Source organism: Rutidosis leptorrhynchoides, chromosome 9, assembly GCF_046630445.1.
Source record: "Rutidosis leptorrhynchoides isolate AG116_Rl617_1_P2 chromosome 9, CSIRO_AGI_Rlap_v1, whole genome shotgun sequence".
Lineage (NCBI taxonomy): Eukaryota > Viridiplantae > Streptophyta > Magnoliopsida > Asterales > Asteraceae > Rutidosis > Rutidosis leptorrhynchoides.
The window spans coordinates 220,979,565-221,006,268 of NC_092341.1; the positions used below are offsets into that span (position 1 = coordinate 220,979,565).

General features: G+C 32.4%; 1 long non-coding RNA gene across 1 annotated transcript; it reads right to left on the minus strand.

Annotated features, from left to right (window-relative positions):
* Nucleotides 1-7,438: 7,438 nt before the first annotated feature.
* LOC139866294 (uncharacterized) lies at nt 7,439-12,351 on the minus strand. Its single transcript, XR_011765357.1, has 4 exons — nt 12,274-12,351; nt 11,680-11,851; nt 7,733-7,779; nt 7,439-7,483 (listed from the first exon to the last, which is right to left on the minus strand). It is a non-coding gene; the product is annotated as an uncharacterized lncRNA (long non-coding RNA).
* Nucleotides 12,352-26,704: the final 14,353 nt, after the last annotated feature.

Below are 26,704 nucleotides of genomic sequence, written 5' to 3' on the forward strand. Positions count from 1 at the left end.
ATATATATATATATATATATATATATATATATATATATATATATATATATATATATATCGTGAGAGAGAGATTAGAAAAAGATGTGTTTTTGCTCGATCAGAACCCGACTTTTTATAGGCTAAATTCGAATTACTGTTCACCATGCGATCGCATGGGGATATAGCACAGAAGCCATGCGATCGCATGGCCCCTCTCTCCAGCTCACAATCCTTTGTTTTTTAGTTTGCCGACGGTTTTAATATATAATATAATATATATATATAATTTTAAGAATTAATTATATATTATATTATATTCATTTGCATAGTTGACTTGTAATTTTTAGTCCGTTGCGTCGCGTGTTGAGAGTTGATTCTGGTCCCGGTTCCGGATTTTCGAACGTCCTTTCGTACTATTTAATATCTTGTACTTTGCGTTTCGCGACTTGTACTCTTGTAATTTTGAGACGTTTCTTATCAATAAATTGAACCACTTGAATTGTACTTTGTACTTTTTAGCGTTTTGGTCGTTTGCGTCTTCAAATCGTCGAATCTGTCTTTTGTCTTCACCTTTTATTATTTAAACGAATATCACTTGTAAATAGAACAATTGCAACCAAAAGCTTGTCTTTCTTGAAGGATAATGCTATGAAATATATGTTCGTTTTTAGCATTATCAATGACCCTCACGTAAAAATTGGAAGCTTGGCCTCTCATTTTAGGTTGTTGATTCTGTGCAATTGCTCTGGTTCCTTTGTGATATACTTGTGAACACGCCCAACTATCATTCATAATCGAGCTAAGGTAATTATGGATGGCAATAGATCTAAAAAAATCCGAGATTCGCGGATACCCGCGCCCTTGATGGGCAGATAAAATCAAAAATCTTTACCCGCGGGTGGGCGATGGATATAATCTTGTACCCGTTGACGGGTCGCGGGTGGGTGATGGATGTAATAGATCCGTTGCAAGTAAAATCCGATCCGAATATCCTCAATACCCGTTTAAATAATCCACTGATATACACGTTCTAAATGGGTGAAAATCTTAACCTTGAATAAATGGTCAAAAGGTAATAATTTACTCCGTATAAGTTTCTACATTCCTCATATCATTTTGGTATCTAACTTTTTTTAGTAACTAGAACATTTCACAACTACACATTACATGTATTATATAATTAAAGCATGTTGTTATTTGTTTCGTTTATTAGATCATCTCAATAAATTTAATTTTTACCTATCACTTAAGTAATTCGTTAACCTACTGTATGATTAGGTTTAGCAACTAAGTTTTTATTGTTAAATTTAAACATTGTAGCGTTACATATATTAGCAAAAACAAAATATAAATAATATATGTTTTCTCATTTTCTTATATTATATAAATGAGTATATGTTGGATGATATTTTTCATGTCACATTGAATTATATAATGATATTTATTTTTGATTTTTAATACTTTAATTTGCATATACTTCATGAATAAGATCCGCGGGCAAACCCGAGACCCGCGAATATTCGTGGGTACGGGTATGGATCTAAATATAAATCTGTTAACCAAGATCCAAATGGATCTTCAAAAAATCTGCGGGTGCGGGTGATGAAAGTAGTGGATCCGCGCCCACGACCCGCGGGTGCCATCCCTAAAGGTAATGCAATCAAGACCGGGATATGGTTATTGATCACTTGAATCTAAGTGAAAGACGATTATAAGGTCCCAAAAATATTATCAACACCACCATCCACCCCTCATTGCACTTAATTCCTAAATTAGATCTAAACATCTAATTTAGGATTGATCACATTGCACTCAATTCCTAAATCAGATCTTAGCATCTGATTTAAGATTGATCACACACATTTTTTTTCTTTATACGTGTTGTCGATCATAATTTTGTTGCAGTGTACATACTTTAGCTTCTAGCTTTTCTTCTTTCACTTTGCTTTGAGAAAGATGTAGATTCATTTCCGTGATCTGAGCTTTTAGCTTAGAAATCTTTGAACCAATTGTCATTATGGTGTAAAGTACGTGAAACGTCGAGCAATTATCAAGAATTGTCTCCTTTTCTCCCCCCTCAAAATATGATTCTCGTGAATCAAATTTTGTTTTTGGACTTTTCGTTAGCTTCCATTAAGTTTTGTTAACATTCGTTAACTTTTGTACTAGTGAAAATTTTTGCGCCGCAGGTCCAAATCGGTAAGGACCTGTCTTGCAAAGAGTTAAATCCTGAAATGTCCCGTTCATATTGATTATAAACGTTCCATATTAATTGATTTCGTCGCGAGGTTTTGACCTCTATATGAGACGTTTTTCAAAGACTGCATTCATTTTTAAAACCACCATAACCTTTATTTTATCGATAAAGGTTTAAAAAGCATTACGTAGATTATCAAATAATGATAATCTAAAATATACCGTTTACACACGACCATTACATAATGGTTTACAATAAGAATATATTACATCAAAAATAAGTTTCTTGAATGCAGTTTTTACATAATATCATACAAGCATGGAATCCAAATCTTGTCCTTATTTTAGTATGCAACAGCGGAAGCTCTTAATAATCACCTGAGAATAAACATGCTTAAAACGTCAACAAAAATGTTGGTGAGTTATAGGTTTAACCTATATATTATCAAATCATAATAATAGACCACAAGATTTCATATTTCAATACATCCCATACATAGAGATAAAAATCATTCATACGGTGAACACCTGGTAACCGACATTAACAAGATGCATATAAGAATATCCCCATCATTCCGGGACATCCATCGGACATGATATAAAAACTGGAAGTACTAAAGCATCCGCTACAACGGATGGGGTTTGTTGGGCCCAATAGATCTATCTTTAGGATTCACGTCAATTAGTAGACTGGTTTACTAATTCTTAGGTTACCAAGTAAAAGGGGCATATTCCGCTTCGATCGTTCAACCATAGAAAGTAGTTTCATGTACTTGTGTCTATTTTGTAAAACATTTATAAAGCTGCATGTATTCTCATCCCAGAAATATTAGATTTTAAAAGTGGGACTATAACTCACTTTCACATATTTTTACTTCGTCGGGAAGTAAGACTTGGCTACTGGTCGATTCACGAACCTATAACAAATATGTACATATATATCAAAGTATGTTCAAAATATATTTACAACATTTCTAATATGTTTTAATGTTTTAAGTTTATTAAGTCAGTTGTCCTCGTTAGTAACCTACAACTAGTTGTCCAAAGTTAGATGTACAGAAATAAATTGATATATATTATCTTGACCCAATCCAGGACCCAGTGTATACACGTCTCAGGCTAGATCACAACTCAAAGTATATATATTTTTGGAATCAACCTCAACCCTGTATAGCTAACCCCAACATTACTGCATATAGAGTGTCTATGGTTGTTCCAAATAATATATATAGATGGGTCGATATGATATGTCAAAACATTTGCATACGTGTCTATGGTATCCCAAGATTACATAATATATTAGAATATATGTATTATATAATATAAGTTAGCTAGGATATGATTAATATAGATTTGTTACCAATTTTCACGTAGCTACAACAAGTAAAAATATCCAATCTTGTTTTACCCATAACTTCTTCGTTTTAAATCCGTTTTGAGTGAATTCAATTGCTATGGTTTCATATTGAACTTAAGTTTATGAATCTATATCGAAAAAGTATAAGTTTATAGTCGAAAATACAGGTTACAAGTCATTTTTGTAAAGGTAGTCATTTCAGTCGAAAGAACGACGTCTAGATGACCATTTTGGAAAACATACTTCCACTTTGAGTTTAATCATGATTTTTGGATATAGTTTCATGTTCATAAGAAAAATTATTTTCTCAGAAGAACAACTTTTAAATCAAAGTTTATCATAGTTTTTAATTAACTAACCCAAAACAGCCTGCGGTGTTACTACGACGGCGTATATCCAGTTTTACGGTGTTTTTCGTGTTTTCAGGTTTTAAATCATTAAATTAGCATATAATATATATATAGAACATGTGTCTAGTTGATTTTAAAAGTGAAGTTAGAAGGATTAACTTTTGTTTGCGAACAAGTTTAGAATTAACTAAACTATGTTATAGTGATTTCAAGTTTAAACCTTCAAATAAGGTAGTTTTATATATATAAATTGAATGATGTTATGAACATCATTACTACCTCAGGTTTTGTGGATAAACCTACTGAAAATGAGAAAAATAGATCTAGCTTCAAAGGATCCTTGGAAGGCTTGAAAGTTCTTGAAGCAGAATCATGACACGAAAACAAGTTCAAGTTAGATTTCCACTCGAAATAAGATTGTTATAGTTATAGAAATTGAATCAAAGTTTGAATATGAGTATTACCTTGTATTAGAAAGATATCTTACTGTAAATAAGAAAGACTTCTTGAGGTTGAATGATCACTTTACAAGATTGGAAGTAAGCTAGCAAACTTGGAAGTATTCTTGATTTTATGAAACTAGAACTTATAGAATTTATGAAGAACACTTAGAACTTGAAGATAGAACTTGAGAGAGATCAATTTGATGAAGAAAATTGAAGAATGAAAGTGTTTATAGGTGTTTTTGGTCGTTGGTATATGGATTAGATATAAAGGATGTGTATTTTTGTTTACATGTAAATAAGTCATGAATGATTACTAATATTTTTGTAATTTTATGAGATATTTAATGCTAGTTGCCAAATTATGGTTCCCACGTGACTCACATGGGCTGCTAAGAGCTGATCATTGGAGTGTATATACCAATAGTACATACATCTAAAAGCTGTGTATTGTACGATTACGAATACGGGTGCACACGAGTAGAATTGTTGATGAAACTGAACGAGGATGTAATTGTAAGAATTTTTTGTTAAGTAGAAGTATTTTGATAAGTGTCTTGAAGTCTTTCAAAAGTGTATGAATACATATTAAAACACTACATGTATATACATTTTAACTGAGTCGTTAAGTCATTGTTAGTCATTACATGTAAATGTTATTTTGAAGCCTTTAGGTTAACGATCCTGTTAAGTGTTGTTAACCCATTGTTTATTATATCAAATGAGATGTTAAATTATTACATTATCATGATATTATGATATATTAATATATATTAATATGATATATATACAATTAAATGTCGTTACAACGATAATCGTTATATATATGCCTCGTTTCGAAATCCTTAAGTTAGTAGTCTTGTTTTTACATATGTAGTTCATTGTTTGTTAATATACTTAATGATATGTTTACTTATCATAATATCATGTTAACTATATATATATATATATATATATATATATATATATATATATATATATATATATATATATATATATATATATATATATATATATAACATCACATAGTTTTTACAAGTTTTAACGTTCGTGAATCACCGGTCAACTTGGGTGGTCAATTGTCTATATGAAATCTATTTCACTTAATCAAGTCTTAACAAGTTTGATTGCTTAACATGTTGAAAACACTTAATCATGTAAATAACAATTTCATTTAATATATATAAACATAAAAAAGTTCGGGTCACTACAAATCCTGTCAGGGACTATACCTGAAAATTGTCCCCTAGTTACACTTGGGCTTAATTAACTATTGGGCTTACAGATTTGGTAAGCTTGTTGGACTTGATAACTTGGATACTACTACTTGGGCTCAAAGTGATCCGGTTAGGAAGCTTGAGGCCCAGTAACAATACATTCACTGCAATCTGGTAACCGAATTAGGAATATGAACCGATAAGCTGTGAGATCTATACCGAATTAATCAACACCGAATCATCTTCATCTACCGAAGCTCATACCGAATTTGTTCATAAATTTACCCGAATCAGTAACTGCGACCGAAATCAGATAAAGAGCATTACTGAATCATCTTCATCGAGTGTTCTGCATCTTCAACCTGCTTCTGATTCATCCTTGTTTATTGATTGATTAAATTAAGACATATAATCACTGGAACTTAATTCCAATAGCGGCGTCTAACAAGATTCGTGAAGAATCTATAACTAAAACAGCATCAAATCTCAAAAATCACCACGAATCTAGTCATTTTTCATCATATGAACACTAAAATCAAAATCATCTTCTGATGCGTTTCAAGTGTTATCATCAACATGAAATCGTCTCATAATCACCTCCTAAATCCTTGAAAATTATTAATTGATTCTAAAATTGAGTATATCGTTTGAATTTGAAGTTTGAAGATGCAGTTGACTTTTTATAACGAACGTTTGACTCCAAAATTAGAACTCTAATCAATGAATTATAGCTTCAAATTTTGCACGCACATTCACGAGATGCAAATGAAGAGATCTGCACTTTTACTTTTTCTCGAATTCCTTCCGAAATGATCCGGTGACTAAATTCGTTTGACTTTTCGACTAATGATGAACTCGATCTCAATTCTTCAAAATTTGTTGCTATTAATCAATGATGATCACACACGAGAGCTGTATATTGTATAAGGATTATGAATCCGAACTTCGATTGTGTAGATTATCATCACAAAATGAATTTGAAATTTAAAGCATGATGAAGTTCATGTTCGTGGAAAGTAGCAGACAATTTGAATCTGTGAATTGAAGTTCTATATTTTGAAATCAGTAAATGAATATAATAAAGATAATGAGTATGATCTCAGGTTTGTGTTTGATGAAAATGAAGAGATGATGTTGAAGATGAAGGTTAAGAAAAATAGATTGATGAATTTTTCCTTCATTTTTAGATGAGAGAGATGATGTTGACTGATATCTGTATGTATATGTGAGGAGAGAGATTCGGTAAAAGAATATGATATGTGTACAGTAGTTGTCAGAAAAGAATTTTTAATTTTTAATTTTTTATTTTGAGTTTTGAAATATGAAAGTGAATTTTGTTGAGATTCGGTTTCGGATATTATTTTCGATAAAATTCGGGTTCGGTAAATTTGATTTGAATATTTGAAGATTCGGTTGAAGACGTAGTGAAGATATGAAGATTGGATGAAGAGTCGATGAAGATTATGAAGGTGGTTTGAAGATTGGTTGAACATACACACGATATTCAATAAGGATCTCCCTAAGTTTCGTTATAGGGGTGGCTCTGATACCAAATGTCAATATGAATATCATATGAATGTGTGTAAATCTAGGAAGACTGTAGAGAAAACGATTATCCTATTCCACAACTTCCTTGAACTCTTTGAAGTGCTTTGGCTATGTATGTGAATGGCTCACTTCTAAGGATGCCTTGTGGGATATATAGCCCTCATCTATATACCACCATTCTAAGGCTTAGCACACAATCTATGCAATTCCTTGAGTTCTAATAGATACGAAGATCTTTCATTTAAATGTAGATGATATGTACCTTTTCCGATAGTGAAACCCTTCGGGAAAGGCACCAACAGAATGTGATAACCATGCAAACCTTTAAGCAATGATAACAATGTGATCCCTCACTTTAAGCTTCTTCTAAAACATAACCCGCACCTGCAAATGCTGCAAGGTCCAAATGGGGAGTGTCAAATATTGAATCTAAACAATAGTAAAACATATAAAGTTGCATACAATTTTGTAACTATAAACCCAAAATACTAATTCATTCACACATTAGGCTTCTCTAAACCAACACATATTTCCCGTTCAATTCAATTTAGTTAAAATAGCGATCAAGTGTTTACACAAAAACCTTAAGATAGACTAAAATGAAATAAATTAGGGTTTCTCTGTTAGTTACCCCAACATTACCTTTGGTTCCTTTTATCCTTGTAAAAACCTTCTTCTTATTCTCATCCCTGTAAAATACATTCATTCATATGTCGAAATCAAAGAGGTAAACCTAAAACCTAAATCAAAATCAATTAAAAAACAATTAAAAACAAACCTGATATTGAAATTGTATAGGAGGAATTATAATTATAAATTATAACTATAGATTATAAATATTATCATAAATTGCAAGCTTCTTCCCAGAACGCCACATTAAAGCAACTTGTAACAGACATGTGAAGCACCAACATTTTCATGACAAGAAATATGAAGCAGATACATGCTTTAGATTTCTACCCAAATCAACCTAAAACACGTAATTCTGAATGGGTCAACTACAACATTGCCAACTGATTTCTATGTTTCCAATTTGTTAGTATTAAAGAATGTATCGATATCTTATATTTTTTTTATTTTCTTGAACATTTTTATGCTACCCTAACCTGCTCAACATTAAGTAAATGATAAGAAACAACTTTATTAAGTCTCAAAAATAGGCTGCATTGGCATAAATAAAAAGCGGGCATTAAAAAAAACATTAAATACGATAATGAATACAACCTAATACTCTACTATTTTGGGTAAATCCAACCCATTTTGGTACACTAAAAGACATCTTTTTCATTATTAGTTTTGGGTCAACCCAACCCATTTTGATACACCAAAAGATAGTTTTCCTTATTGTTTTTGAGTCAATCCAACCCATTTTAGCACATTAAAATGATGATTAGCATTGAATACTTTACAAAATCGACTAAAAGACTAAATCGATACTCAATTTTAAGAAATGTGACTTAAAATCTAGTGAAGGTATCTTACTTTGAACTTTTAAGTAGCGCTTAAATTAGAGTTAATGACACTTGCAAAAGGTTGTATTTTCAAAGATAGAGTTAATGACACTTGCAACAAATATGTTTATAAGCATATTGTGTGTTACTTAAACAAACTTACCAATGCATATTTTACTTTAAATACAGGATTCAATGACTTGGTCCACCAAGTTAGCCTCATCTAAGCAAACTCATGTTCAGTCCACCAAGTTAGCCTCATCTAAGAATAATCAATACTACATATCGAACTTTAAATCATCTTTGCTTCCGTAATATATAAATAAGAAGAAACCAAATATAATCTTACATTTTGATAGATTCAGAATCAGATACCGCTTCATCAACATCGTAAGCAAACACTTTAGACCATAACACGTCTATGAACAAATCTATAAACTTAAAACCATAACAACTGTGTATGCATAATTACATTAGTAATAAAACATATAAAGCACATTATCATCTAATGTTTTCATATAAACATAAATATAAGCACATATAATATGGCAAAACTGTTTAACAATTCAATTCTTGAAATAATTCACAACTTTCATCAGTAAGACAAAATATCAAATACACAGCACATATTATAGAAGCATCAGGTAACAAAGTTTGTGACATTTTCACACATTGCATTAAGAAATAAAGTTTCAACCCACTAAAAACCCCAACTTTACGGGATTGATTCATGATATAATACATGTAACATCCTCATATCGATCTTAGATGTAAGATGAATTTATTTCCCTTAGGCATAATTGTGTAGTTATTTATACCTTTATTTTATTTAAATATTTAATGTTATTTTATTAGTTGGTTAAGACCAGTTTGTGACAAGGGTCACAGAACAGGTTCATTTATTTAATTTGAACGCCGTTAGGGTTTTCAAATTAAGTACGAAAGTTATCAGATAACTGGTAAATACCCGTGTGTGATGGGGTATGAGTTTTTAACCCTTTATATGGTTAAGGATCAACTTCTTTTCTCATTTTCTCTAGAAATTTCCAATGACATCGTACCTAACTTCTTCCTCTTGAAAACCCTAAAGTCTTAATCTCGTTTTTGGATTTTCAATTGTGTTTAAGGCTTGTTACTACTGATTTCGTGATCATTTCAAGGTAACAATTCATGATTTTCAGAATCAAATTGATGGATTTATGTGTTTTTTAAGTTAGCTTTTGTCAAATAGGATTTTGAGTTAAATCTAGCTAATTTGGTGTTATTGATGCTTAAAATTAGAGGGTTTAAGTCTCTAAACATTTGCCTAACTTGCTGTGTGAGGATTTTGGGTCGTAAACATGTCTGGAAATGAGATTAAGTGATTTCGGCTCGAAAACCCGTAGTTAGCTGCTGCTGTCGCTGAAGAACACAACTGTACGGTTGCAGCTTACAACCGCACGAATACAACATGCAACTGTACGGGTGTACGTGCAACCGTACGGATGCAGTAGTGTTTGTGCAACTGGATTGTGGACTTGCAACCGCACAGATACATGATGTAACCGTACGGATGGGCTTGTAACCGTACGGATGCATCTGCAACCATACGGATGTAGATCAGTGTTGTACTTGTTGTTTAATTTGGCTGTTTTTTAGCCGTTACGCTGCCCGTGCGTCTAATTTTGATTAGAACATTGTACTAACTTGAATTGCCTTACGTTCAGGTGATAAGGATAAGGAAGCAGCTCAGTGATAGATTATCTGAGCTAGTTGCTGGTATTGGGTGAGTGGGTCTATCTCCGGATAGAGTATTAAGTAGCTGACACGCTACTTGTTCAGACTCTTTATTATTGTGTTTGTTTATTATAGAAATGTTCAGTATGATTGCCATGCGTAGTTAGATATTGCCATGCTAGTTAGGACGATTGCATGACTGATTATCTGTGATCTTATGTACGCACTGTTTGTCAGACACAAACCGAGGCGGCAAGGTTGGGAACCCACCGAGGCGGCAATGTAGGGTTTGTGTGAGGTCGACTGTGGTAGCCTGGTTGGGTCAAGATGTTACTGGTTGTTCAGTATAGCTTAGAAGGAAGCATGTGTTACGTCTGGACGATTATGTAGTGGATTCAGTCTAGCGTACTATCGGTTGACTGTAGCCTGATCAGCTAAGTCGTGTGCTCGTACAAATTGTCGATCCTCATATTGTTAGTTGATGTTGTTATATGCTAGTTCAGGACGTTAGCATATATATGACCCTTGCATGTTCAGTTGCTTATGCTTGGTCTGTTAGATAGTATCCATTCACTTAGCAGTCGTGCTAATCCCCCCATATTTCCACTCATTGCAGGTTCAGCAACTGCTAATTAGGACGGGTGTTGCGGACGGGTTAGAATACACATTTAACTATGAGCTTAACTCTGATGTTTTATTACTTCATTTTGAAACTGGTTGAGTCCAGGGTTTGGTACTGTGTTTATGTAACACCGTTTTGTGTAGCGTTGTATGGATGTTAATTATGCAGATCTATTGACTATGTTTTGTAAACATTAAACATGGCTATTTTGGTAGTTATATATTTACTTCCGTTGTGATTAAAAAATAATCAGGGTGTTACAATACAAAACCTAAAACAACACATAAAAGTTACACTTTGGTCTGAGCCAATCAACAACATCTCCTTTCGAACGGTTATAAAAATGGCCCGTTTAACCCAACCTACTTAGTCGCACATCTTACCACTTCTCAACTCTAATCACCGTAATAGTTTTCGTGCTACTTAGTTAGAGAACGTGAATTTCAAAAAGAGGAAATTCACATTGTACCAAAGGCAATGTCTTTTAGAGAAATGCCAAGAAGAAAGAACAATATAAAATGTAACTCAACTGAGCAGTTGGTACATGGAGATGATCACCAAGCCAAATTCCAGTGATGATCAGTGTGTTGCTCAAATAAAAAATTAACATCAATGCGGATTTATGCTTGTCAAATTTTAGTAGCTCATTAGTCGTCAAAAATTAAGTTTGTGATCATAAGTGGTGTTGCTAATATCTCTGATTTGGTAAAAGTTCTAACCCATTCATAGATAAAATGGGCTATAATTGCCACCCTTTAATACCCACTTAAGAATGTGAAATAAGATGGATTTGTATATACCTCTTGTGATAGGAGTGATGTCATTAGTTTTAAAGAAGAATAAGCCAGAATCTATAGTTGATGACATAAATGTTGATGTGCAATTTACTTTGAATTAACAACTCCGCCTATATTGCTGCCTTTGGATTTATTCACAAATGGGATTTCTTCCTCAAAGTCATAACACAACATACTGCAAAACAATTTATAATTAAACTATGAGGTAACAAAGGCTATCAAGTCTAAATGTATTCATACATATAGGGTTCCATATATAAAGCTTGTAAAATAAAGAGCAACAACATAATACATTGTAAAAAAGTTATTGCATTTAGGGTTCTATGACGTCCATAGGTTGCATCCACTTTTTTCCACTATAAAGGCAGGAAACTCAGTGGTAACATTCAATTGAAACTCCTTCAGCTAAGACTGTTTTTTTTACTAAATGGTGTAAACTATTTAATCATTGATATAAACAAATATGTTTAAATCATGTATTCGACAAATTAAACAATATAAAGCCAGTAAATTCATGTATCCGACAAATTAAACATAGGATTATTCATTAATTTAAAACATATTAGTTGTTAAAATACACCTAATGATAAACTGTACCTGAATAATTGATTTATCAGCCAAAAGGGGTACCAAATCACAGACGATTCTAAATTTTTTGATGCAATTCAAAGCTAAGGTACCGTCATCCATCCTCGAGAAAGAATTACGGATATGCAATTTTGCTATGAATCGTGTAGACCTGTATAGATCTTAAACCATGAGACCGAAATCGTCAAATTTATTGCAATTCATTTTAGTAACTCACTGATTTATTATCAGAATCGATTTTTCGGATTAAGATTTGGGAAGAAAAAGAGTATCGTGGATCAGTGTTGGGGAGAATTGTTAAGCTTTGCAGATGTGGTATGTTTGTGTGAAATATATGAATGTCGACGAATTTAGAGAGAAATATAGGGTTTCATAGTTTGTATGAATGTCGTGAGTAAAATGTATTAGCGTGACCCCTAATTTTTGATGTTTCACCCGCATGTTTAAGGGTAAAAAGGGAGTTTAAAGGCGAATCAAATAGATGTAAATCTGTTGTTGTTAATGTATTTTGATTGATCACGGGTGTTAGATTATTGATGCGAAACAAAAATTCGAGCTTAGAATGTGTTGAGATCATCATTAGAGATAATCGAATTTGTGATATTGATGATGAAGATATGTGTTCGAAGATACGTGTTCGTTACTGTAGCAGAAACTTATGAAACTTGAATATGAAATTTTTGAATTTGTTTTGTGATCTATATTAAGATTTGTATTTGAATATAATTCTAATATCTATTTAAATACTAGCTAAGTAGCAGCTAGTTAGAATTAGTTTACAATTGCTACTGTATTAGTTTATAATAGTTATCTTAAACTCACAGGAAAATATCGAGTATATATACTCCTCTGATGTACTTTTATCATTCAACAAAAGGATAGTAAATCATATTATCTTTATATCAATTTCTTTAGTAATCCTGATAAATTTGAATGAAAAATGAAAATAAGATAACTGTTTGTGAAATGAATTGTGAATTCGATAAGTCAAGTTTGATGTTGTAATATGAAGAACAACAGATTCAAGATAATAAAGAGGATGTTTGTTGCAATCTTTTAAGAAACTCCAAAGACCAATCGTGTATTTTGACTAACGATTGTTAACATAGGCGGATCAAATTCATTAGGATCGGGGGCAGCCGCCCCCGGTGGATTTGAAATTTTTAGTGTAAAAATTTTGGATTTTTCGACTTTGCCCCGGTGAATTTTTTTTTTTTGTCCCAAAATCTACATATTTTGCCCCAAATCATTCAAATTTTGCCCCAAAACCTTTAAATTTTTGCCACAAACCTTCAAATTTTGCCCAAAAATATTGCTACGGTTTTAAAAATTTTTATGCCCCCGGCGAAATAAAATCCTGGATCCGCCACTGATTGTTAATGAATTTGACGAATATTACCTAAATTTTAAAAATTTTGAACAAGTAATCATTTTCTTGCGCAAAAATAAAATTGAAATCTTTTTTGTTCTTAGGCAAATTGGATTAACTTGATTGTCAAATTGAATAACTTAGGTTACCTTTTCAGACTATTTGCTCATATAATAATAATATGGATAGATAGATAGATAGATGATAGATAGATAGATAGATATAGATAGATACTTTAATAATTTAAAAATTAATATGAGAATGGGGAACATAGTAGATAAGTAATTTAGATTTTAAAGTGTTAAATTTAATAGAGGCATTCTTTGATCGTCTTGCTCGGAATAATAAAAGGATCAGGACCGGCCATGAACTATGCGCATTATTTGGGATTATATCTCAGTACATTTACCTTAAACATAACTCGGGCCAAAATTTCATTTAGGCAACATACAAATGGATTAACTCATCTTAGTGGGGTACTGTTACTTAATTGTGGCCAAGCAAAGGCCAACGCAACTCATGTGCTGTTCAAACAAATGGCCCTGCAAATCAACGACATTTTATTAATTGCCACGTCCAAACGTCGACGTAAGGAACTAATCGTTCGCACATTCATTATACCATCATTTAAATTTCAACATTCCACATAATAATAATATATATATATATAATCTTAGATATATATTTTTCAAGTCACAACTTTTATCACACGTTCAACAAGTAATTTAAGTACTTAATTAACCTTTATATATGAGTATAGTCATGGTACTGATTCATAAAGATCGTAAAGAAAGGGTAGATCAACTCGCGATTACAAAGGCAGCAGCATGGGCATGGTACGAACGAGGATCATGGTTCGAGAATAAATCAATACCAGAAACGGAATACTGCAAAAGAACACAAGATAGTTACACGCATAAGCCTTCTAGATACAAGCTCGAAGCTATGAACAAACTACAAAAGGAGAATGATGATACAAAAACGGGTATTAGCAATTCGTTGTTATGTAATAAGCAACTTGATCGTAACACCCTTTTGGATACGTATGAAATAGAGACGATTTCTAGGAAGCTTGATTGTCATGTAAAGACTAGCCGAGTAGATCATGATCTACGTAACTTTGTAGATGGTGGTGATCGAGGTGGTCGTAGAATTGTGTCGGAGGGAACAAAGACTAAGAAAAAGGGCATGAGTACGAAGCCGAAGGGGTTTCGGATACAACATGGACTAATGTGTCGATCTAGTAGAGATGATGTAGTGGAGGTTGGAAATTTAGTTAGAGGGCGAAGACGACAAGAAAAAGAAGATGTTACGGCGAATGGAGTTATAAATTCACGACGATCCATCATTCGTGGTTGATTTAGATGGATGTAGTTACGTTATAGCTATCAAGAATTAACTAGTGTATTTATATTTATATGTCTCTAATTTTCTGGTATAAATGTAGTTATGCGTAGAGTACGTACTTTTGATGCATATATACCACTTAGCTCGTTGTATCGTAAATTTGGATTAATTAATAAAAAGACTGGTGATGGAGTTTGAACAAATTTATAGAAGGCAAATATAGCATGTTTAATCCTGAAGAATGATTTTGACGTATGATATGAATTTCTAGAGTAACTAAACCCAAAATTGGCCGATCAAACTTCAATTCACCAAATCAAGGTTCATATTGTGTGGTGATTATGGACTCGTACAAGGTTATTGATCACATGCAACATTGACTTACACTATTTAGTATATAAAAAATAGATAAATAGTATTAACAAGATTGAGGGGTGCGCGCTTCGCTGCTGACAATTGTATGCGATTACGATGGTTATTGACTACACATCGAATGATAATTCTATGCGATTACGATAGTTAGTTACTCGAAAGCTGGTCAGATGATCTGTAACGACCCTGGATTTTCCAACGTTTAATTAATAATATTTATTATTAATGTTTGTGTTTAATGAATGTATTTTATTACATTTACTTGTTAACGTACATGACTTTGCATGCCCCGAATCGTCTTTGTGACACACGAACTTTTCACGAATAATATTTCGGATATTATTTACATTCATGATTAATTTTTATTAATCATTTTTAATTAACTAAGGTTACTAGTTAATTACTTGGGCTTTGTTTATTTAATTGTTACTTACTTATATACTTGGGCTTTATAAATGTACATGGACTTAGAAGTCCACCCTACACACTTAATGGACTAAGTTAGTCCATCTTTTATGCAAGTAGTTCATTATGATACAACTAGAATGGTTAGTGAAGTAAAGAGGCTAGTTACATGTAAACTTACAACACTTTCTCACACCAACTTAACTTTATTACCATTTCAAGCCAACATCTCCTCCCCATGCATGGAAACAAGCTTGTGACCACCCTCTTTTGGCCACCCTTGGGCTGTCGGTTTTGATGGGGGTAAAGGGGGGTTCCAAACTTTTTTTTTGAGTTACTTATTCACTTGTATCTCATTTCATTTCACACACACAAAAATACTTGCAACTTTCTCTCATCTTTTCTCTCCATTCTTGTAAGTAACAAGGCTTCTTTTTCTTTCTTTTTTTCTTGTGAAAACCGAATCATAAACAAACATATCATCATCATTTGCTTGTTTGTTACTTGTTCTTTTGTTGTTGTTGTTTACTTACTAATTATTAAGAATCAAACTTTCTAGTTTGTTCTTCATATCATCTTGTTCATACAAGAACATACAAGAACCTAAACTTTCTAGTTATGGTTCTACATTTAATGTTTAAAAGATTTAAAGTTCATGAGTTAAAATCATACTTGAGTTCATGTTTAAAATCATACTTGAGTTCATGTTGTAAACTTAAGGTTTACTTTCTTAAAGATCAAAGCCTTGGCTTGAATCTTTAAAAGTATGAACAACCATGAACTTATTACTTGTTTATTTAGTTTATTACTTCATTTCCTTGCACTTTGAATTCGTGAGTATGGCTTTGTTGGTCAAGAACTACTAGTTAGTCTTGATCTCATTTTTCTTGAACTAAAGTTAACTTTATAAGTTCAAGAACATGAAAGTATAACTTTCTAGTTATAACTTCATATACTTGTGAAAGATCTAAGTTTCTATAGCTTATGGTATTCTAATTTTGTTGTAAACAAGAGCTTATGAGCTTACATACACTTTACTAGATGAAAATCTAAGTTTCATAACTTATGGTTTCATTAAAGTAAAGATTCAAGTGTTATAACTTAGGATCTAATTTAATAACTTTAGATCTAGACTTTTGGGTCTAGGATCTTCAAGATCTAACTAAGAACTATGTTCTACAACTTAAGATCTTGATTAGTTAGTTTACTTTCAAGTTTGTAGCTTAATATTACCTTTAGAGTTCATGTATGTGTCGGATCTAAGATCTTGATGTAACTTTGGTTCATCAAACTACTTGCAACACTTAATTGAGTTGTGCTACTTATCTTAGACTTACACTTGTGTTATGATGGTCAAAACTTGGTAAAGATGATGCAAACACATCAACGAGTTGTACACTTGAAGCTATATGCATCAAGGATGAGAACCGTGATGAGCATCGAGCACCAAGAACCCACCGAAACACTAAACCTACTATTTTTCGGGTCTGATCAGAATACCTGGGCTACTGTAAAGTTGATTTTCAGTTAGCTCTGTTCGAGTAGATAATTTTTCGTTAAGACTCGTCTTAATCCGAGTTACGGTTTAGGATCTATGGCCCCCCGAACATTACTATGTCCTTTTAACGTTGTGCTAAAAATTCTGACCTACTCGCACTTAAACCGTCGCCACGGTCAAACAAAGATGAGTTTGGTTCTGGAATTTTTACAGCAACTAAAGGACTCATATACGGAGCCATGGCCACTGGTCCCACCTCAATTCAGTTTGTATAGAGGTCGTGGCGACTGATCGAAGTCAGCCTTTGTTTTAAACTCTTTTCTAGAATGAAACTTACTTTATATTTTTTGTTTGATGATGAATGATGATGATACTTAAGACCTAATTTACATACATTTAAACCTATTGGGACGATTTACTGACTTAGTGACTTTTGACTTAGGTTGAGGACCTTTTGGACAAACGTACTTGCTTACTTTTCCCAAGTCAACTTTACTACTACTTTTCCACTGTGAGTTATAGCATCCCTTTTTACTTTAACTATTTTGGGAACTGAGAATACATGCGCATTTTACGTTTTACATACTAGGAACGAGTACTTAAACTTCATATATGTGTGGGTTATACAACGACATAAACTTTCCCCTTAGCTCGGTAACGTTTAGTCATTGGTCTTTGAACCGGTGAACGCGAATCTTAGATATGGATCCATAGGGTTTGACATCCCCACTCGGGCTAGTAGCGCTAGCATTTAACGGGTGTTTAATACTTCATAAACATACGCACTCGCCAAGTGTACTTTTAGGGGGTGATAAACGTTAAGTTAGTTACCAAGTACCCACGGTTATACATATACTTTTCATACTGTTTTGAAACACTGAAATCTCGTGGCCTACCTTACATTACTGTTATACTTAAACTATAGCTCACCAACCTTTGTGTTGACGTTTTTAAGCATGTTTTTCTCAGGTGCTTAAGGTTGCTTGCTTCCGCTGTTGTACTAGTCATGCCTTGTAGACACCCGCTGCGCTTGTTAGAGTTGTCATCGCATGAAACGTTTTATTTGCATTCAAACTATGTTACCTTTTGAAACAATGATTTGTAACTACCATTGGGTCACGTACTATTACTAATTGCTTCTGTTCATTGAAGCATACTTTTGTTGTAAGACATTTGATGTTGGTTAAGACATCACCTTTATTCACGAATGCAAACTTATTTTGAAACAGCATATAGTATTTGACCTTGTAATGATCATGTTGTTGATGATTCGTACACGATGGTTTTGTACGGGGCATCACATGATCCCTGAAATATGTTAGAGTCAATGTAAAAAGTTTATGTATACTAACACCAGCATATGAACAATTACCTACGAGGTATAAATTCAAATGACATACAGTTGAAAACGTTTTTCTTTCGAAAACGTTTTCCGTTATTTATTCAAGTTATCGTTAATTTGCAAAAAAAAAACAAAAAAACAAAAAAAATTCTACGAGCTGCTTCTAACTGAGACATCTCGGCATCGAATGTATTCAGCACTTCTATAATTTTCGAGGTACTGACAAAAAGCACAAACTTGGTGGCAAAAGCTACTAATAATTATAACATATACAGTTACAGTTATTATTGACCATCAAGTAACTACAAATTTATATACACACACTGATTATATACATACATATGTATATGTATAATTTTAAGTGTGAAATGTTGCTTAAAGTTAAAGACGCGAAACTGATGAACCGCGGTGAATGTTAATGAATGCAGTGAGATTTCACATAATATTAAAGAGTGCGTAGGATTCTCGCAGTACTTGTGCGGAATTCCTAAGTGCGCGCACATCTTACTTCCGCGCAGATCTCAAACCTGTAAATAGGGAGCTTGGCCTCTCATTTTAGGTTGTTGATTTTGGAAGAATTGATTTAGCCATATTGATCTCTCTCGTGAGCTTGCCCGAGACTTGATCTTTGTTAGTTAAAGTAATTTACGAAGACCGGGACATGGTTGTTGATCGTTTAGCACTTAACGAAATATGACAATAAGGTCCCAAAATCCTAATCGACATCCATTATACCCCCTCATTGCACTCAATCCTTGATTAGCCTTTATAGGATAATCTAGGATTGATCAATTGGCGCCATCCGTGGGACATGAATAGAACTGAAATGAGAAATTTGCGTTCGTTTTAATCGAGCTATTAAACTCATTTCTTAATTCTAATAGTGTTATTTTCTTTATTGCATTGCAGGAAAGCGTTCTTGATTCCTAAAAAGTGAAAACTCGAAGGTGCTTTTGAATAAACATGACTATGTGTAATAAAAAGAAGAATACAAGCACTATAGGTGCATCTGATCCAAAAAATACTTCGAATTTTGACTTTCAAACAAGTCCTGAAGTTAGCCAACAAACTAAAGAGTTACTTGTAAAAGCATCTGCGAATGTCAAAGTAACTGAAGAAACGCAATTAAATATTATGGTTGAAAAAATGAACGCGGCAAAACGAAATTTTCAGCAAGCGCGTGAAGAACAAAGATTAGAAGAAATGCGGTTAAAATTGGACTCTACAAATGTGCAGGCAAATGCAGATAAAAGTTTAGCCAAAGAAAGTAATGCGCATAACAACATTGAAAGCGCAGTAAAGAAAATTCCCAAAAAGACTGCGAAACAAGTGCTTACGCCCTTAGAGGCCAAGAAATTGCTGAGGGAAAGATGTTTTGACCTCTGTATCCCAAACAACTATGAATGGCCGCTCAATGATATATCACCAAATGCGCAACGATTAAAAACATATCATGATACAAGTCGCGAAATAAAAGCCAACAACAAGATGCTTTTGGTTCACCAGTATTAGTTTTGAAGAAAGCAAAACGTATTAAACCTCTGTTGCAAAATTCTAATAATTCTGATACTTCTGAAAAATCTGAAAGTTATCAAGAGATGGTTGAAATTTCCAAATTAAAATGGAAAAGGCCTCCTACGCCTGTTCCGCGTTGTTATGAAGAAGGAGAAACATCTCACGTCATTAAATGCAGAATGCACAGACATTTTTGGCGGATATGTTCAAAAAGTTGGTACCAAAAGTGATAATACTAAAAACGAACATATATTTCATAACATTATCCTTCAAGAAAGACAAGCTTTTAGTTGGAATTGTTCTATTTACAAGTGATATTCGTTTAAATAATAAAAGGTGAAGACAAAAGACAGATTAAACGATTTGAAGACGCAAACGACCAAAAAGCTAAAAATTACAAGTTACAATCCAAGTGGTTCAAATTATTGATAAGAACCGTCTCAAAATTACAAGAGTACAAGCCGCAAAACGCAAAGTACAAGATATTAAATTGTACGAAAGGACGTTTGAAAATCCGGAACCGGGACCTGAACCGAGTATCAACGCGGGACGCAATGGACCTAAAATTAAAAGTCAACGATGCACAAGAATATAATATAATATATATATATATATATAATTATATAAAATTATATATATTATATTATATAATAAATAAATCAAGAGCCGCCCACGTTTTAAACTCCATATGAGCTGGGACAGCTGGCCATGCGATCGCATGGCCAGGAAGGGGAAGAAGCATGCGATCGCATGACCCCAGATATCAGGCCAGGTCCTATAAATTGCAACGTTTTTGGACGAATTTTACACACCTTTTCTCTATCCTTCTCTGCTCTCTCTCAAATATATTTATATTTATATTATAATTATAATTTTAATATTAAGTTAATAATAATAAGGTTATAGTAGCGAATGTTTTAAGTTTGTAAGTCGAAACTCTGTCAGTGTAACACTACGCGATAAATACTCATTGTAAGTTATGTTCAACCTTTTTAAATTAATGTCTCATAACTAAGTTATTATTATGCTTATTTAAGCCGAAGTAATTGTGATGTTGGATTAAATATTAAGACGGGGTTATTGGGCTTTGGACCATAATTGGTGTTTGGACAAAAGACCGACAGTTGTGGAAATTGGACTATGAGCTATTAATGGGCTTTATATTAACTAAGGGACTGTTTACTTTTTTTCTATTAAGTCCAATATGGATATGTATGGTAGAATGGATATGTATGACTGTATGGGTTAAGTTGTTAATAATTTATTGTTGTTTACTTTTTGTGCTGAATGAAATATCTGAATGATAGAAAATTACCATTTTAACCTCATATTCTAATATAGAGTACATGATATTAATTACTCCTATTAAATTTATGAACTTTTAACAAAATATATTATGATTAAATAATTCAGAAAATAATTACCAAAAACATACCAGTTGTTTAATTCAAAAGGAATACAAAACATACCATTTGTTTAATTCAAAAGGAATACAAATAATTTAGTCTTATATTATTTCGAGTAGAAGATATGGTCCAATTGAATCCTAGCTTATATATTATCCAGTTAGTAAAATGTGAAGAAAATAAATATTCTTCACACCAAGAAGATACTATAATTACATATTGCGTTACATATGGAGTACGATTCATGAATAAAATATCTATTTGTTTTTCTTTAAACCAAGACCCTAAAAAATATCTATCGGCATCTCTATCGTCACTTGTTTATTCGATGACTTCGATAACAGCAGCTCCGTCGTGCCGCCAGCGAATCATTCTTTCTTTTTTATTACAACCAACAACAGATCCACGAGCAAACGTGAACTTGTTTCTCTTTTTCATTTAAACAAAATGGACCCAAAATCGAACAAAAAAGCGTAAGGTCGGTGAAAAAATTCACAGAACAAATCCAGACATGTTATTAATGATTAATTATTATTCTAACTATTGAGTGGATGTTGGTTCTCAATTTGGGGGTTAAAATTATAATGGAGGAATATGAAAAAAGATGAAAGAGATGACGGCTACTTTAGTAAAATGATGCAATTAATCCCATCTATATGGAGAGGACATCACTTTCTCACATTAACCATTAACCTCATCATATGGATAAGATAAAAAAAATAAACTGCAAGTAAACACATAGGCCTGGTGACCGAATAATCCATGGGTACAATTAAGTCCATTAAGGCCTAAAGAAACAGGCCCTAAATGATATCTCAATAATTTAATATAGATATTTATAATTTAACGTATTTATATATAACCACATACGCTTGACTGGGTACTGTGGGCGGGATATTTATAAATACTAATAATTATTCATTTGACCGGACACGGGAATGGATTAATAGTCAATGGACTCATTAAAACAGGGGTGGATTACATTCAAGGGTAATTGGTGTAATTGTTAACAAAGTATTAAAACCTTGGATTACACGCAGTCGATAACCTGTTGTATTCATTAAATAAAGTATTAAGACCCTGTTACAGTTTGAATCCCCAATTAGTTGGAATATTTGACTTCGGGTATAAGGGTAATTTGACGAAGACTTTCGTACTTTATAATTATGACCGATGAACTATTATGGACAAAACCAGATGGACATATCGAATAATCCAGGACAAATGACAATTAACCCATGGTAATAAATTAAAATCAACACATCAAACATCATGATTACGGAAGTTTAAATAAGCATAATTCTTCTATTTTATATCTCATCACACTTTTATTTATCGTCATTTTATTTATCGTACTTTAAATTACTGCACTTTTATTTATCGCATTTTTATTTATCATCATTTACTTTACGCTTTAAATTAAGTTATATTTATATTTAATATTTTACATTAGGTTTTAATTGTGATTTAAGTCTTAAAATCGACAAACCGGTCATTAAACGGTAAAACCCCCATTTATAATAATAATACTACTTATATATATATATATATATTTATACAAATATAGTTTAAAATAAATATAGCGTTAAACTTAGCTGTATCCCTATAGAACGAACCGGACTTACTAAAAACTACACTACTTTATGATTAGGTACACTGCCTATAAGTGTTGTAGCAAGGTTTTATGTATATCCATTCAATAAATAAATAAATAACTTGTGTAAATTGTATCGTATTTAATAGTATTTAGTAATAAAAATAATAGTATTTCGTATACACCTCTACACACATCAAGTATTATTAGCACCGCTGCCGGGGACCATCAAGCGAAAGCGAAACGCTATAAAAAAATATATTTTAATCTATTTTTGTGAGAATATATTTATAAGTTTCAAAAATATAAAAACATAAATATATATATATATATATATATATATATATATATATATATATATATATATATATATATATATATATATATATATATATATATATATATATATATATATTATAAGTTATATTTTTAATATTTAGTTTATAAAATTATTTTTATTTTTAAGTTTTTAAAATATAAGTTTATTATATTTTATATAAATATTTTCTATAAATATAAATCAGAAAAAAAAATGAACTGAACCTGCATTTTTTTGCCTGCACCATTTCTGAACCTGCAATCCATGCGATCGCATGGCTGCAGTGTTTTAAAACCATGTGACTGCATGGTTAAGTCTGACACGCTCTATACCTCGTACAACATTTAATACGGAGTAGATTATTAATTATTATTATAATTTAACCTAATTAGAGTTTAAGTATTTAATTAGTTATTAATATTAGTTTATAATTAGTAATATTAAGTTTTAATATTATTATTAATTATATAAATTAATACTTTTATAAAATAATAATATAAAAATAATATTTTTATAAAAATAAGTAATTTTATCAATTTTTGTCTCTTTTTATAAATTGTATATTTTTAATCGTTTAATTCGTAATTTATATTTTTATCGTTCGTAATTAGTTTTAAACTTAGTTTTTGCCATAGTTATTTTATATTTCTAGATCTTTAAACTTTGCCGTAAAATCCCTTAAGTGCTTTTTCTTTAGATTAAGATTTAGGTGCTTTAGAATTTTGCGACGCCGTTTTAAGATTTAAGTGCCTAATTAAGTTATTACCGTTTTGGATATAGAATTCCTTTTAAGCTTTAATACCTTTAGACGCAAGTTTTAATTTGTAGTTTTTAGGCTTTTAAGTTTTGACGCTTTACGTTCTTTTTATTATTTTTTGACTTTTTGTTTTTCGACGTTTATTTCTCGACGCGATTTTTTTCTCATTTCTACGCTCTAGTTTTTAGGACATAGAATTTTTTTTATCTTCTTTAAATTTCGACGAAAAATTATTTTAAGCGCTTAAATTGATAGACATCCAAATTTTCTGGTTCGTAGTAATAGTTGGATTTGTTAGTGGCGAGTTGTGGGCTTCCGATTTAAAGGGTCCTGGCTACCTGCTGCATTTATTGGCTATTCGAAACGTGGGCAAAATCAGAAAAGTCTATTAATTTGATAACTTATATAATTTTTATCTTTATAACTAATAGGATATTCAGTGAATGCACCGAGCAAAACGTTCACTACCTTTCATACGTTCACCACCTGTAACTCGATCAAGATATCTAGCCAATATTGTCGCCGTTGATTTTTCTTTAGAATCATCATCTAGTCGACGAAGTACTCCAATTAAATTTTTGATAATCCATTTTTTTGAACCCGACTTCACAATTGAGAACCCGGAGGATATTCAAGGACAATTCAGAGATCCTGAACTACTAATCATTCCTCCTGAACCACTAATCATTCAACCAGAGATTGTCGAGGAAAAAACCATTAAATCAGAATCCTCTAGTGATTCAGATTCAACAAATTCAATCATGAAAAATCAGGAACCTCTAAGTATGGAAGATCGAATGAGAGCTACACGCACTGGCCAATGTCATGCCATTACTCAACTAGACATTAATGCACCAGATTACGAAATTAAAGGATAAATCCTACACATGGTAACTAATCAATGCCAATTTAGTGGTACGCCAAAAGAAGATCTAAACGAACATCTTCGAACCTTTAATAGGATTTGTCCTCTATTCAAAATCAGAGAAGTTGAGGATGAACAGATCTATCTCATGTTATTTCCCTGGACTTTAAAGGGAGAAGCCAAAGATTGGTTAGAATCGTTACCTGGAGGAGCGATTGATACATGGGATGTTTTAGTTGAAAATTTTCTTAAAAGATTCTTTCCGGCATCTAAAGCCGTGAGACTTCAAGAAAAAATTGTTACGTTCACGCAAAAGCCAAATGAAACTCTATATGAGGCATGGACAAAATTCGGAAAGTTGTTGAGAGGATGTCCTCAACATGGTTTAGATACTTATCAAATAGTGTAAATATTCTACCAAGGATGCGATGTTGCTACAAGAAAAGACATCGACACAGCAGCTGGTGGTTCCATTATGAAGAAAACCGCAACTGAAGCTCACAAAATTATTGATAACACAGCATCCCACTCACATGAGTGGCACCATAAAAAAGATATTTTTCATTCATCTAAAGCGGCTAGAGCCGATTCTAGCCATGACTTTGATTCTATTTCCGCAAAGTTAGATGCTTTCGAGAGACTAATGAAAAAGATGACTAAAGATATTCACGCAATACGAATTAGTTGTGAGCAGTGTGGAGGACCATATTTGACAAAAGATTGTCTCAGTATTGAACAAACAATGGAACAAAGAGAGAATGTTTCATATATGAACCAAAGGCCTGAAAATAATTATCAGAATAATTATCAACCGCCAAGACCAAACTACAATCAAAATCATAATTATAACCGAAATGTTCCATACAACAACCAACAAGGTCCTAGCAATCAACAAGTATTTAATAATACTTACAATCAGTAAATACCTATTTTTCCAAATAAACCACCACAAACCGATGATAAAAATCCAAATTTAGAAGACATGATGTCGAAGCTAGTTGAATCTCAAACTCAGTTTTTCACATCTCAGAAACAAACTAATGAACAAAATGCTCAAGCATTTAGAAATCAACAAGCTTCAATCCAAAATCTGGAACAAGAAGTGAGTAACCTAGCAAGGTTAATAGGTGAAAGAAAACCGGGGAGTCTACCCAGTGATACAAATGCTAACCCCCGAAATGAAACAGCTAAAACCATTACCACAAGAAGTGGTATTACACTTAAACCACCTGAAATTCCTGTAATTTCTGATGACTCTATTTCTACTCTACATGAACCACAATCTGAGCAAGATAAGGAAAAAGAACCGGTAGTTGAAAAGGTTAATGAAGATAACTCAGTTAAGGTAAAGCCTTATGTTAAACCATACCAACCACCACTTCCTTACCCGAGTAAAATGAGAAAAGAAAGACTTAAAGCTGAGCAATCTAAATTCTTGGATATGTTTAAACAAATAAATGTCAATCTTCCTTTCATTGATGCGATTTCAGGAATGCCAAGATATGCCAAATTCCTGAAAGATCTAATCACAAATAGAAAGAAAATGGAAGAACTCTCGGCTGTTACAATGAATGCTAATTGTTTTGCAGTGCTGTTGAATAAGCTACTAGAAAAACTCTCTGATCCAGGAAGTTTCACAATTTCATATTTT